The following is a 14651-nucleotide window of genomic DNA, read 5'->3' on the forward strand; positions in this document are numbered from 1 at the left end:
GGGATACATATACCTGACAGTGGAAGCTGGGTCTACCTCTTTACATTTTCAGTTTCCGAGTTTCCTATCCTACACAGAATAAACAAGAAAATCTTTTCTGTCCAACTCCTTTAACTATAGACAGTGAAAACTGGGCAGCTCACAGAGCCTTCCCTGATGTAACCTATCATATATCCTTAGGTAACTGTCACCATTGTGGTTCCAAACAAGGTTCATCACTGTACTTATAAAACCCTCAGCACACATTTTCCCAAAACAGAGAAGATATTGAGGGAAACACTCCCTCCACCCCTGGTATTTTCCTCCTTGGGCAGAATCACATGTTACATTGTAGTCTGTCAGCTCCTTTACTCATGGCATGTGAAAGTGTTAGTTACTCTGTCATGTCTGACTCTTTGTGACCCCATGAAGTATATAGCCTTCCAGGCTCTTCTATCATGGAATTCTCCTCGCAAAAATATTAGAGAGGGTACCTATTTCCTTCTTTCTGACCCAAGGATCAAATCTGGGTCTCCTGCATAGTAGGCAGATTCCTAACCATCTGAGTCATGAGGGAAGCCCAAACAGTGGTTAGATGCCACAAGGTAGTTGGCAAGGTCTTAACTGTATCCGTGTTGTCAGGCCTAAGAGCCTCGTCCATCCTTGTCAAGGGGAGTGCTAACCTTCTTTCCTTGCATATAACACTCATGGCATAGCAGGAGTGAATTTACTATAGTTGAATCTGGGAAAAAAAGCCAGGCAGTATGACTCTGCCCTTTCAACACTTCTTTTTCTTGGGAACTTATCTGAGCATATGCTAAAATTCATTCTTCTCTGTTCCTTTACATCAAGGGAAGACAAGGGAGCCCCAGGAAGCTGCTTATGAGTGGGTGAAAAAGTTGATTTAATTCAGGAATTCTAAATCAGTAAGTCTGTTTCTTTCTTTCTCATTTTCTTCTTTCCTTCCATTCTTCCATGCTTCTTCCCTTCCTTTTCTGCCTTTCTGTTTTTATCACTCACATAAGTAAAATTCTCCCAAAGACCACCCCCACAAGTGTCTTGTCTTTAATGTGCCCTAGACCCCACTGATACCCACAGTGATTGTTTTCATTGAAATAAATAACTGTTTCCTGTGTGCCAATTTGCCTTGATATCATGTGTACCAATTTAGTGAGATAATATCTCCAAGTTTTAGAAGAAAGTTCCAGTATTTTCCCAAATGGCATGTATATGATCCTAGAATTCCTACGGATAATCTATTATGGGTTTTGACAATAGTGGCATAGTAAGTATCTGTTTCAAGTGAATGTCTCCTGGCTGTTAGGCTATATTTATCACAAGTTTGTGAAATCAATATTTCTGTAGATATTGTTTTATTATGTATAAACAAAAGATGCTAGGAAAAATTTTCTTCTTTAATCCTGCTTTATTGATTTTAGTTTCTATGTTTAATATTAATTAGCACCAATGTCTAACTAAGCATAATTTAATGATGAGCAATTTCACCAAAGTTGTATTTAATACGAAGATTCAAAATAAGAATATAATTTAATGTTATCATAATACTTATGCTGTTGTTGTTTAGTTGCTAAGTCTTGTCTGACTCTGCAGACTTCATGGATTTATCTGTCCATGGGATTTCCCAGGCAAGAACATTGGAGTGGTTTGCCATTTCATTCTCCAGGGAATCTTTCTAACACAAGGATTGAATCTATATCTTTGTTTGGCAGGCAGATTCTTTACCACCAAGGCACTGGGAAGCCTGTCCTAATATATTTTTAGATGAAATATAATGATTTTTAAACTTTTTAAATTATTACAAACCATTGATATTAAATTCCACTGAATTATTCATTCAGTGACATAGAGTTTAAGTGAAGTGTCTCTACTTCAGACATATAAATAGTGTGAGGATTTTGTATATTTTTGAAGGAAGATATCTGATGAAAATGTGCTTATTAGTTGAGATGAACATTTTACAGCTTACATTAAGTGTTTCTATCAAAAACAAGATTCCACCTTGTGTAATTCTGAGACAGAAATTCTAGAACTGTACCCTATAATGTCTTCAATAAAGTAAGTTCTGGTTAAAGTCATTTTTACATTAAATTTAAAAAATAAATGTCTAAAACATCTTAAAATTTCAAACTATGCACCAAGTATGATATTTCTAAAGTCTCATAAACAATCCAACTTGGTGTAATAAAAATTAATCACTTTAGTTTTATATTTGTATAAGTTTTCTACATATGTACAATCACATATAGATAATACACATATTGATAATTGTATCTGATACAATTCACTTGAAGATATTTCTATGTTAGCATTAAATATATATTTTTGCTATGCATATTTTGTAGGTCTTTTTGAAACTACTTTCTCTATTCGTAGAATTAAATATTACACAGGCATTCTGTCTGTGTGTGTGTGTGCTCAGTTGTATCTGACACTTTGTGACCCTATGGACTATAGCCCACCAACTTCCTCTGTCCATGGAATTTTCCAGGCAAGCATACTGGAGGAGGTTACTATTTCCTACTTCAGGGAATCTTCCTGACCCAGAGATAGAACCTACTTCTGCATTGGACTTCCCTGGTGGCTCAGAGGTTAAAGCATCTGCTTGCATTGTGGGAGATCTGGGTTCGATCCCTGGGTTGGGAAGATACCCTGGAGAAGGAAATGGCAACCCACTCCAGTATTCTTGTCTGGAAAATCCTATGGACAGAGGAGCCTGGTGGGTTACCGCCCATGGGGTAGCAAAAAGTCAAATACAACTGAGCAACTTCACTTTCTTTCTTTCTCCTGCATTGGCAGGCAGGTTATTTTTTACCACTGTGCCACCTGGGAAGCCCACATAGGCAATTTAGAAAATCATATATTTTATTGCACATTTTAAATAATAAAATTATGTACAAATTCTTGCTGGAGATTGAAGCTATTTATCTAGGAAATTCTCCTAAAATGTTAATTTAAGTTTCAAAATCTAGACTATAAAATTTCAAATTATAAAAAAAAAATAATTGTAAAAGAGGGAAAATAATTAGTAATTAATTTCACTGAAATTTAATATATTGCTATATTTAAAATCAAGATCAGTGATAGCTCTGTGTTTGAAACATAAGGAAGAATAAATAAGAGATTCTGTTTTGTCCAGATGTGTGGATACTGTCTACACAACAACTTCTTTCTCCTAACGGGAAATTCATTCAGCCCAGTTTTTGTCACTCATGAGATGTAAAGCAGGAATGGCAAGAAGACAACATTGGGGGAAATGTCATATGTTCTGTCTACATCATGAACATGGTCAAGCCGATATAATTGGGTCGAATTATATTTTCCAACAGATTCAAAATTCATCACACTTTATCCAGATTTAGAACTAGGGAAAAAAAAACAAAACCTTAAAAAACCCAGTTAATCTGTCATTTCAAATTATGCTTCTTTTCTCTAAGATTCTGACATTTCTTCTTAATTTCTTGTCACTTAGAATTTAATTAGTAAACTAATATTAGTTTTAAAATATTGAATAATATTTTTTTCTAAACCTAAAATATTTTTTGGAAACCGGGTCTCAGTATAGCCTCCGCATTATTTTCATCTGTTCATTTTCACTCTTTTGGACTCCTTTTGTAGGTAGATAGCAATTCAATCCTATTTGGTAAATCATTGGAAAGACTATGTTTCAGACATAATAAATATGTCTTACTAATGTAAAGATAAATCGTGTCTATCACTTTTTTTAAACAAGGTCTGGCAATTTGACATGGAAAGAATTAGATCAGAAAAAAAACAAGGTTTGCTTATTGCTTAGTTTTGCTTTGTTTTGTTCTGCAAATCTACATAAGGTAAACAAAACACAATATTATATAATCTACTGTAGACTTGCACATTGATTTTGTGCCGGTTTAAATAAAATAAATAGATATATTGAATCCTCTATTAGGAAAAATTATAGAAGTAATTATTTAATTAATTTGCTATGACACAAAATAGCCTTATATAAAATTCTATAGAAATTCACAAAAAGAATGATGAGATGTTAAGAATCACACAAAGAAACTAGATTCCTAGGTGATCAACAGACATAAAATAGAAAGTAGCCACTGATAGTTCAGTTGGGAAAGAATCCACCTGCAGTGCAGGAGACCCCAGTTGGATTGCTGGGTCGGGAAGGTCCACTGGAAAAGGGATAGGCTACCCAATATTCTTGGGCTTCCTATGTTGCTCAACTGGTAAAGAAACTGCCTGCAATGTGGGAGACTAATGTTTGATCCCTTGGTTGGGAAGATCCTCTGGAGAAGGGCAAGGCTATCCACTCCAGTATTATGGCCTGGAGAATTCCATGGACTGTGTAGTCCATGGGTTGCAAAGAGTTGGACACTACTGGGCAAATTTCACTTACTGGAAATGTAACCATGTGGAGAAAATTATACTTTCTAAAGGGCAGTACAAATATAAGCCAATTTGACAATGGAAAGGGGAAAAGTGAAAATGAAAATAAACAGCTATCGCTTGTGTGTGTGTGTGTTTGTGTGTTAATTGCTCAGTCATGTCTGACTCTTTGCAACCCCATGACTGTACTGGCCAGGCTCCCCTCTCCATGAAATTCTCCAGGCAAGTGTACTTGAGTGGAATGCCATTTCCTTCTCCAAAATATACCAAACAAAGAAATATTTCTGGGTTATAAAAATATGAATATTAAACATGGACATTGATCAAGTTTTTACTTTTTGCCAGGCCCCAATTTATCTCCATGATACCATTCTTGGCCTATTTTATTTCCTTACAAGAGTCAGTGGAGATAAAGAATCAAGTGACCTAAACTTTTAATTCCAACTTGCTGCACATAAAGGCAGAATTGAGGAGCAAGAATTATTTTAATCTTTCAATATGTCATTAAATTTAAAAGACAGCTATTAAGGATTAATGTCAACATACTATGTAAAGTAATTAATTTCAAATACTATCAAATTTAATTAGAAAACTTCATATACATAAACTTTCTTTTCGAGATATCTCACACTTAAAACCTCAGATATGCAGATGATACCACTCTAATGGCAGAAAGCAAAGGAGGAACTAAAAAGTCTATTGATGGGGGTGAAGAAGGAGAGTGAAAGAGCTTGTTTAAAACTAAATATTAAAAAAATCTAAGATCATGGCATCCGGTCCCATTACTTCATTGCAGATTGGGCTCTAAAATCACTGCAGATGGTGACTACAGCCTTGAAATCTGAGGACATTTGCTTCTTGGCAGGAAAGTTATGACAAACCTAAACAGTGTGTGGCAAAGCAGAGACATTACTCTGCTGACAAATGTTCATATATTCAAGGCTATTGTCTCCCCACTGGTCACATACAATTGTGAGAGCTGGATGGTAAAGAAGGTGGACTACTGAAGAATTGACACTTTTGAATTGTAGTGCTGGAGAAGACTCCTGAAAGTCCCTTGGACAGCAAGGAGATCAAACCAGTCAATCCTAAGGGAAATCAACCCTGAATACTCATTGGAAGGACTGATGCTGAAGCTGAAACTCCAGTATTTTGATCATCTGATGTGAACAGTTGACTCATTGGAAAAGTCACTGATGCTGGAAAAGATTGAAGGCAGAAAGAAAAGAGTGCATCAGGGGATGAAATGGCTGGATAGCATCACCAATGCAATGGACATGACCTTAGACAAACTTTGGGAGATGATGAGGGACAGGGAGGCCAGGCATGCTGCAGTCCTTGGGGTTGCAGAGTTGATGACAACCGGGTGACTGAATAACAACTACACTTAAAAGGGCTTCCCAGGTGGCGCTAGTGGTAAAGAAACTGCCTGCCAATGCAGGAGACACAGGTTCCATCCCTGGGTTGGCAAAATCCCCTGGAGGAGGGCACGACAACCCACTGCAGTATTCTTACCAGGATAATCCCATGGACAGAGGAGCCTGGCAGGTGACAGTCCATGGGATCACAAAGAGTTGGACAAGACTGAAGCGACTTAGCACACATGCTCGCGTAACACCTAAAAACAATTTCTGCTGTGAAAAAATCTTTATAGATTCCAAAGCACGTCTGTATGACATATTTTCTGCAATATGCAGCCCAAAACATGTGTGCCTAGAAGAAAGAAGGCAGGTAAGAGGTACTGCAAAGCTTAACCTGAATTCTTTATGACTAGGCTATGCATACATTGGACTCGAGGAAATTCACCACACTTATCCACAAACTCATTTTAAGTTTTCAGGAAGCTTAAGGCATGAACATTGAAAACAAAATTTTTTTTTTTCATTTGGTTTAAACACAGGACACAAAGCGAGGATAAGAAAAATAAGCTTATAATTATTAATTAATTGAAACAAATACACTGCTTTTGCTGTTTCACATTTATTGTTGATGATTTGAATTTAAAAAAACTTCAGGGGCACTAGGCAAAGCCCTCTGGGTTATGCTTGAGAACTGCAAATATTCCAGAGAGAGGAAGAAGGAGGGGGACAGAGGGAGAAAGAAAGAGTGAGACACAGGGATCACCTTTGAAACTTATCAAGTAACATTAAAAAGAAACATGTAAATAGAAAATCCGGGTCTTATCTTTCAAATGTTAATGGCTTTAATCACTTCTTCTCAAATTCGTAAATTATCTTTTGAGATTGAATTAGATAGAGTAACATGAAAAAAACTCTACATATTGGAAGTTACCGTATAAATGTATTCATTTATATTACAGTAGAGTATCACTTCATATTTATTTCCCTTAAAAATGAAAGCATGATATCATGATCATTTAAAAAGAATAAATTAGAAAGACTCATCCAGATTGCTAACAGACCTCTGTTTCTCTTGAGAGCTATGCTATCTAATTAGTCAATAGCACTCACTGTCTAGTGGTGGTTACCCCCGAATGCAGAGATAAAGTCATGAAGGCACAAACAAGATTTGAAGCTCATATAAAGTAATAAAACACCTTTGTATGCAATGGCTAAAGCTTGACTCTAACGAGGATGTCACAAACAAAATCTTCCAGATTCTTCTCCCTGAAGGACAGATTTTGAATTAACTAAATTCAAGAGTATAAGAAGAGTATGACCTTAACTTCTCTTTAAAGATAAATAATCAAAACCATTAAATGGGAATTAAATAAGAACTGTGGAAGGGAAGATTTTAGCCCCAAGCCCAGTGAAAACATAACCCTAAGTTATAAACAAATTAACTCACCATAAGATTTTCTTCAGTTTTCTTCTGTACACATACATATATACTAATCCTACACAGACATCTGTATTCTGCAGATGCTAAATTAAATTTTAAATAATTAAAAGACCTTCAACACTGCTAAGGATTTAGATACACTGATCCTCTGAAATATCCCATTTGTATACAATTAAAAACCAATATTTCCTATAAAAAGAATAACTCTTTCATAAGACTTCTCAACTCCAAGGCCTTTAGGCTCAGCTTACAGAAAATTTCCTGACATCTAACTCCTTGAACTGACCAATCCAAAATTTTGGTACTACATATGATAATAGTTTCTATAATTGTTTTTACCGTTTTTACACAATGGAATTATTTAGAAATTTTCACATTTATTTCCTTTTATTTTCTTCCACTAGATGATAACCTTTGTGAGAGAAGAGGGTGTGCCTAATATTTTTACTACTGTATTTCCAACATCTACAGCAATGCTTGGAACATAATAGGAACTATTTTGGTGAATGAATGAAAATATTATAGCCACTTTTCTGTTTGGGGTAGAATAAAATAATATTATAATGTTAAGAGAGTGGTGTATATATATATATATATATATATATATAGTGATGTTTATAGTATATACAAAGGTATATAATATGTGTATTTTTTTTCCAGAATGGGTTAAGACACTACAATTTTCTTTGTTTAAGAAACATTGCATCTTCTTGTATTCTGCTAAAAATAACTTCCGTACAGTTAAAAATAATAGTGCTTCAAGAACAAATTTGAAAGAGTAAAATATTTTTCAGTTATAAACACTTTTATAATACCAAATATCATATAAGTAAAAACATATGGTAAAAATCTTTAGAGCTGCCAAATATACTTGAGCAAGTTGCAATTTACACAACATATAAAAAGGTAACATTCACCCCATTTACTCTAGGAACCAGGTAAGATGATACTTAATGCAAAAATAAAGAGGTTAAGGTATGATAGAGGGACATTTTAGTCTTGTAACTTGGTGAACAATATAATTTCCAAATGGGGATGATAATTTCAAAACAACTAATATAGAGTTTGTTATGTCACACAATGTATGTTTGTGTGTAGTATGTAGTACAGAATCAGTATGCACTTATCATATACAAATGGTTGTCTGAGGAGGCCTTACAAATAGCTGAGAAAAGAAGAGAAGCGAAAGGCAAGGAAAAGGAAATATATACCTATCTGAATACAGGGTTACAAAGAATAGCAAGGAGAGATAGGAAAGCCTTTCTAAGTGAACAATGCAAAGAAATAGAGGAAAACAATAGAATGGTAAAGACTAGAGATCTCATGAAAATTAGAGAATTTGGGGAACCAAGAGAACATTGGAGACTCTTGGAAGACACAAACAAAACTTTGTGTGCACCAGAACCCAGGAAAAAGAAGCAGTGACCCCAACAAGAGATTGAGTGAGACTTGCCTGTGAGTGTCCTAAAGTCTCCAGCAGAGGCATGGATCAACAGCGGCCTACTGTGGGGTCAGGGACATTGAATACAACACTCTTGGCATAAGTCTTTTTGAAGGAAGTCACACATAAAAGCCATTACCCCTACCTTAGTTTGGTCTCAGACCAAACTACAGGGAGGAAACACATCTGCACTCATAACGGAAAATTGGATTAAAGATTTACTGAACGTGGCTCTGTGCATCAGAGCAAGACCCAGATTCCCCTACAGCCAGATCCTCCCATCAGGAAGCTTCCACAAACCTCTTATTTTTATCCATTAGAGGGCAGAGAGAATAGAAACCACAATTATAGAAAAATAACCAAGCTAATCACTTGGATAGAGGTCTTGACTAACTCCATGAAACTATGAGCCACCTTGTAGAGCCAACCAAGAAGAACAGGTCATGGTGGAGAGTTCTGACAAATATGGTCCACTGGAGAAGGCAATGGAAAAACCACTTTGTATTCTAGCTTTGAGAACCCAATGAACAGTATAAAAAGACAAAAAGATATGACACTGAAAAGTGAACTCCCCAGATCGGAAAGTACCCAATATGCTACTCAAGAAGAGTAGAAAAAATAGCTCCAGAGAAATGAAGAGGCTGAGACAAAGCAAAAATGACACCCAGCTGAGGATGTAAAGTCCAATACTGTAAAGGACAATTCTGCATGGGAACCTGGAATGTTAAATCCATGAACCAAGGCAAATTGAAAGTGGCCAAACAGGCGATGACAAAGTGAATATCAACATTTTAGGAATCAATGAACTAAAATGGACCTGAATGGGCTAATTAAATTCAGACAACCATTATATCTACTACTGTGGGCAAGAATCTTTTAGAAGAAATGGAGTTTTCCTCATAGCCATAAAGAGAGTCAAAAATGCAGAATTTGGGTGCAATCTCAGAAACAATAGAATGATCCTTGTTTGTTTCCAACACAAACAGTTCAGTATCACAGCAATCCAAATCTACGCCTCAAACACTAATGCAGAAGAAGCTGAAGTTGAACTGTTCCATGATGATGTATAAGAATTTCTAGAGCTTACACCAGAAAAAAGGATTTCCTTTTCATCACAGGTAAATGAAATGAAAGTAAGAAGTAAAGAGATACCATGAGTAACAGGGAGGTTTGGCCTTGGAGTACAAAATGAGGCAGGGCAGGAGCTAATAGAGTTGTGCCAAGAGAATGCACTGATCATAGTGACTACCCTCTTCCAAAAACACGAGACAACTCTACACATGGACATCACCAGATGGTCAATACCACAGTTAGATTGATTATATTATTTGCAGCCAAATGTGGAGAAACTCTATACAGTCAGGAAAAACAAGACCAGGAGCTGGCTGTGACTCAGATCATGAACTCTTTATTGCAAAATTCAGACTTACATTGAAGAAAGTAGGGAAAGCCACTAGACCATTCAAGTATGATTTAAGTCAAATCCCTGACAGTGGAAGTGACAAGTAGATTCAAGGGATTAGATTTGATAGAGTGCTTGATGAACAATGGACAGAGGTTCGTAACATTATACAGGAGGGGGTGATCAAAACCACCCCCAAGAAAAAGAAATGCAAAAACAAGCAAGCAAACAAAATGATTGTCTGAGGAAACCTTGCAAATAGCTGAGAAAAGAAGACAAGTGAAAAATAGAGAAAAGGAAAGAAATATCCATCTAAGTGGAGTTCCAAAGAACTACAAGGGGAGATAGGAAAGTCTTCCTAAGCAATCAATACAAATAAATGGAGGAAAACAATAGAATGGGAAATACAGAGGTTTCTTCAAGAAAATTAGAGATACCAAAGGAATATTTCATGCAAAGATGGGCACAACTAAAAACAGGAACAGCAAGGACCTAATAGAAGCAGAAAATATTAAGAAGTTGTGGCACGCATACCCAGAAGAACTATACAGAAAAGATCTTAATGATACAGATAATCATGATGGTGTGATCACTCACCTAGAGTCAAACATCTTGGAATGCTAAGTCAAGGGGGCCTTAGGAAGCATCACCATGAACAAAGCTAGTGGAGATGATGGAATTCCATCTGAGCTATTTCAAATCCTGAAAGATGATGCTGTTAAAGTGCTGCACTCACTTTGCTAGCAAATTTGGAAAACTCAGTAATGGCAACCAGACTGGAGAGGGTCAGCATTCATTCCAATCCCAAAGAAAGGTAATGCCAAAGAATGTTTAAACTACTGCACAGTTGCACTCATCTCACATGCTACCAAAGTAATGCTCAAAATTCTCCAACCAAGGCTTCAACAGTATATGAACCAAGAACTTAAAGATACTCAAGCTTGATTTAGAAAAGGCAAAGGAACCAGAGATCAAACTGTGAATATCCTTGGATCATAGAAAAAGCAAGAGAATTCCAGAAAAACATCTACTTCTGCTTCATTGCTTATGCTAAATCCTTTGTATGGATCACAACAAGCTGTCGAAAATTCTTAAAGGGATTGGACTACCAGACCACCTTACCTGCCTCTTGTGAAACCTGTAAGCAGGTCAAGAAGTATCAGTTAGAAGCAGACATGGCACAATGGACTGGTTCCAAATTTGGAAAGGAGTATATCAAGGCTGAATATTGTCATCTTGCTTATTTAACTTATATGTAGTTATATCATGCAAAATGCTGGCCTAGATGAAGTAAAAGATGGAATAAAGATTCCTGGGAAAAATATCAATAACCTCAGATATGCAGATGAAACCATGCCTATGGCAGAAAGTGAAGAGAAACAAAGGAGCCTCTTGATGAAAGTGAAATAGTGGAGTGAAAAAGCTGGTTTAAAACTCAACATTCAAAAAATTAAGATCATGGCATGTGATACCATCACTTCATGGAAAATAAATGGGGAAACAATAGAAGCAGTGTCAGACTTTATTTTATTGGGCTTCAAAATCATTGCAGCTGGTCACTGAAGCCATGAAATTAAAAGATGCTTGCTCCTTGAAAGAAAAGCTATGACAAACCTAGACAGTTTATTAAAAAGCAGAGATATTACTTTACCAAAAAAAGGTTCATCTAGTCAATGCTGTGGGCTTTCCAGTAGTCATGTATGAATATAAGTGCTGGGCCATAAAGAAAGCTGAGCAGCAAAGAACTGATGCTTTTGAACTGTGGTATTGGAGAAGACTTTCAAGAGTCCCTTAGACTATAAGGAGATCAGACGAGTCAATCCTAAAGGAAGTCAGTCCTGAATGTTCATTGGAAGGACTAATGCTGAGGCTGAAACCTCAATACTTTGGCCACATGATGAGAAGAACTGCCTCATTGAAAAGACCTTGATGTTGGGAAAGATTGAAGGCAGGAGGAGAAGGGGACAACAGAGGATGAGATGGCTGGATGGCGTCACCAACTTGATGGACAAAGAGTTTGAGCAAATTCTGGAAGTTGGTTATGGACAGGAAAGCCTGGAGTGCTATAGTCCATGGGTTTGCAAAGAGTTTGACACAATTGAGTGACTGAATTGAACTGAAGTCAACATTTCATGCAAAGAGGGCACATTAAAAGTCTGAAACAGTATGGATCTAACAGAAGCAGAAGATATTAAGAGGTGGCAAGAATACTCAGAACTATACAAAAAAATTATCTTAATGATCCAGATAACCACGATGGTGTGATCACTCACCTAGAACCAGACATTCTAGCATGCCAAGTGAAGTGGGCCTCAGGAAGCATCACCATGAACAAAGCTAGTGGAGATGATTGAATTCCAGTTGAGCTATTTAAAATCCTAAAAGTTGATACTGTTAAAGTGTTTCACTCAATATGACAGCAAATTTGGAAAACTAAGCAATGGCCACAGGACTGGAAATGGTCAGTTTTCACTCCAATCCCAAAGAAAGGAAATGCCAAAAAATGCTCAGTTCAGTCACTCAGTCATGTCCAACTGTTTGCAACCCCATGGACTGCAGTGCGCCAAGCTTCCCTGCCCGTAACCAACTCCCAGAGTTTACTCAAACTCATATCCATTGAGTTGGTGTAATGCAATCCAATCATCTCATCCTCTGTCGTCTCCTTCTCCTCCTGCCTTCAATATTTCCCAGCATCAGGATCTTTTCCAATGAGTCAGTTCTTCATGTCATGTGGTCAAATTATGTTCAAACTACCATAAAATTGCACTCACTTCACAGGCTATCAATATAATACTCAAAATTCTCCAGGCCATGCTTCCAACAGTATATGAACCAATAAATCCCAGATGTACAAGCTGGATTTTAAAAGGCAGAAGAAACAAAGAAAAATTTCCAACATCCGTTGGATCATAGAAAAGGCAAGGGAATTTCAGAAAAACATTTACTTCTGCTTCATTGACTATGCTAAACTATTTTACTGTATGGATTACAACATACTGTGGAAATGTTTTTAAGTTATGGGAATACCAGACCATCTTACCTGCCTCCTGCAAAACATGTATGCAGGTCAAGAAGCAACAGTTAGAACCAGAAATGGAACAATGAACTGAAAATAGGGAAAGGGGTATGTCAAGGTTGTATATTGTCATTCTGTGTAAGTGATACGCAGAGTACATCATGCAAAATGCTGGGCTGAATGAAGTACAAGTCCACCATTATGGCAGAAAGTGAAGAGGAACTAAAGAGCCTGGTGATGAATGAAGAGTTAAAAAGCTGTCTTAAAACTCAAGATTCAAAAAAACTGAGATCATGGCATGTGGTCCCATCACTTCATGGAAAATAGATGGGAAACAATGGAAACTGACAGACTATTTTCTTGTGCTCCAAAATCACGGCAGATGGTGACTGCAACCATGAAATTGAAAGACGCTTGCTCCTTGTAAGAAAAGTTATGACAAACCTAGACAGCATATTTAAAAAGCAGAGGCATAACTTTGCTGACAAAAATCCATCTATGGATCCATCCAAGCTATGGCTTTTCCAGTAGTCAGGTATGGATATGAGAGTTGGACCATAAAGAAGGCTGAGCACAAAAGAGATTTTGAACTGTGGTGTTGGAGAAGACTCTTGAGAGTCCCTTGGACTGCAAGGAGATCAAACCAGTCAATCCTAAAGGAAATCAACCCTGAATATTTATTGGAAGGACTGATGCTGAAGCTGAATCTCCAATACTTTGGCCACTTGTTGCAAAGAGTTTGCTCAATAGAAAAGACCATAGCTGGAAAGATTGAAGGCAGGAGGAGAAGGGCATGACAGAGTATAAGATGGTTGGATGGCATCACTGACTCAATGGACATGAGTTTGAGCAAGCTCTGGAAAATGGTGAAGGACAGGGAAGCCTGGTGTGCTGCACTCCATGGAGTCCCAAAGAATTAGACAGGACTGAGTGACCAAACAACAATATACTAATTTGTCAATTTCTACTACTTTCAGTTCAAAGTAATAATTAGATGCTATGATTTAATATAGGAATTTAAAATACTATGTATGAAAAAGAATGCTGGGTATGCAGCTCTCATTTTGAACATGTAACTAGCAAAATTAACATTGATTTCATGAATATCATTACTCTGGAGGAGAGTAAGATATGTAATAGTGGCAGAGCCATTAAATTACAGTTATGGATCCCCAAAAATCTTTCAAAACTTCAATAAGTGACTCTTCCAATATAATGACTAGGTAACAATTATACACAGGCTTCCCAGGTGATTCAGTGGAAAAGAATCCACCTGCTAATGGAGGAGATGTGAGTTCAGTCCCTGCGGTGAGGAAGATACCCTGGAGAAGAAAATGGCAACCCATGCCAGTATTCTTGCCTGGGAAATCCCATAAACAGAAGACCCTGGGGGTGACAGTCCATGGGGTTGCAAAGAGTCAGGCTCGACTTACCGACTGAGCAAACATACATCAATTATATAAATTACTAATAAAAATTCAAATTAGGTTGTTTTCAATAAAATTCAAAATATTATTTCTATAAGTAACAGTTGTGCAAAGTGTATATAAGTATGCAAAGTGTGAAATGGTATTGAAATAAAATCTGAGTTATGTCTATTTACTTTCCACTCTCTC

General features: G+C 36.8%; 1 non-coding gene across 1 annotated transcript; it reads right to left on the reverse strand.

Moving 5' to 3' along the window:
• Nucleotides 1–561: 561 nt before the first annotated feature.
• LOC129556676 (U6atac minor spliceosomal RNA) lies at nt 562–684 on the reverse strand. Its single transcript, XR_008686077.2, has one exon. It is a non-coding gene; the product is annotated as a U6atac minor spliceosomal RNA (small nuclear RNA).
• Nucleotides 685–14651: the final 13967 nt, after the last annotated feature.

Source organism: Moschus berezovskii, chromosome 13, assembly GCF_049115385.1.
Source record: "Moschus berezovskii isolate FMDL1 chromosome 13, NW_MosBer_1.0, whole genome shotgun sequence".
Lineage (NCBI taxonomy): Eukaryota > Metazoa > Chordata > Mammalia > Artiodactyla > Moschidae > Moschus > Moschus berezovskii.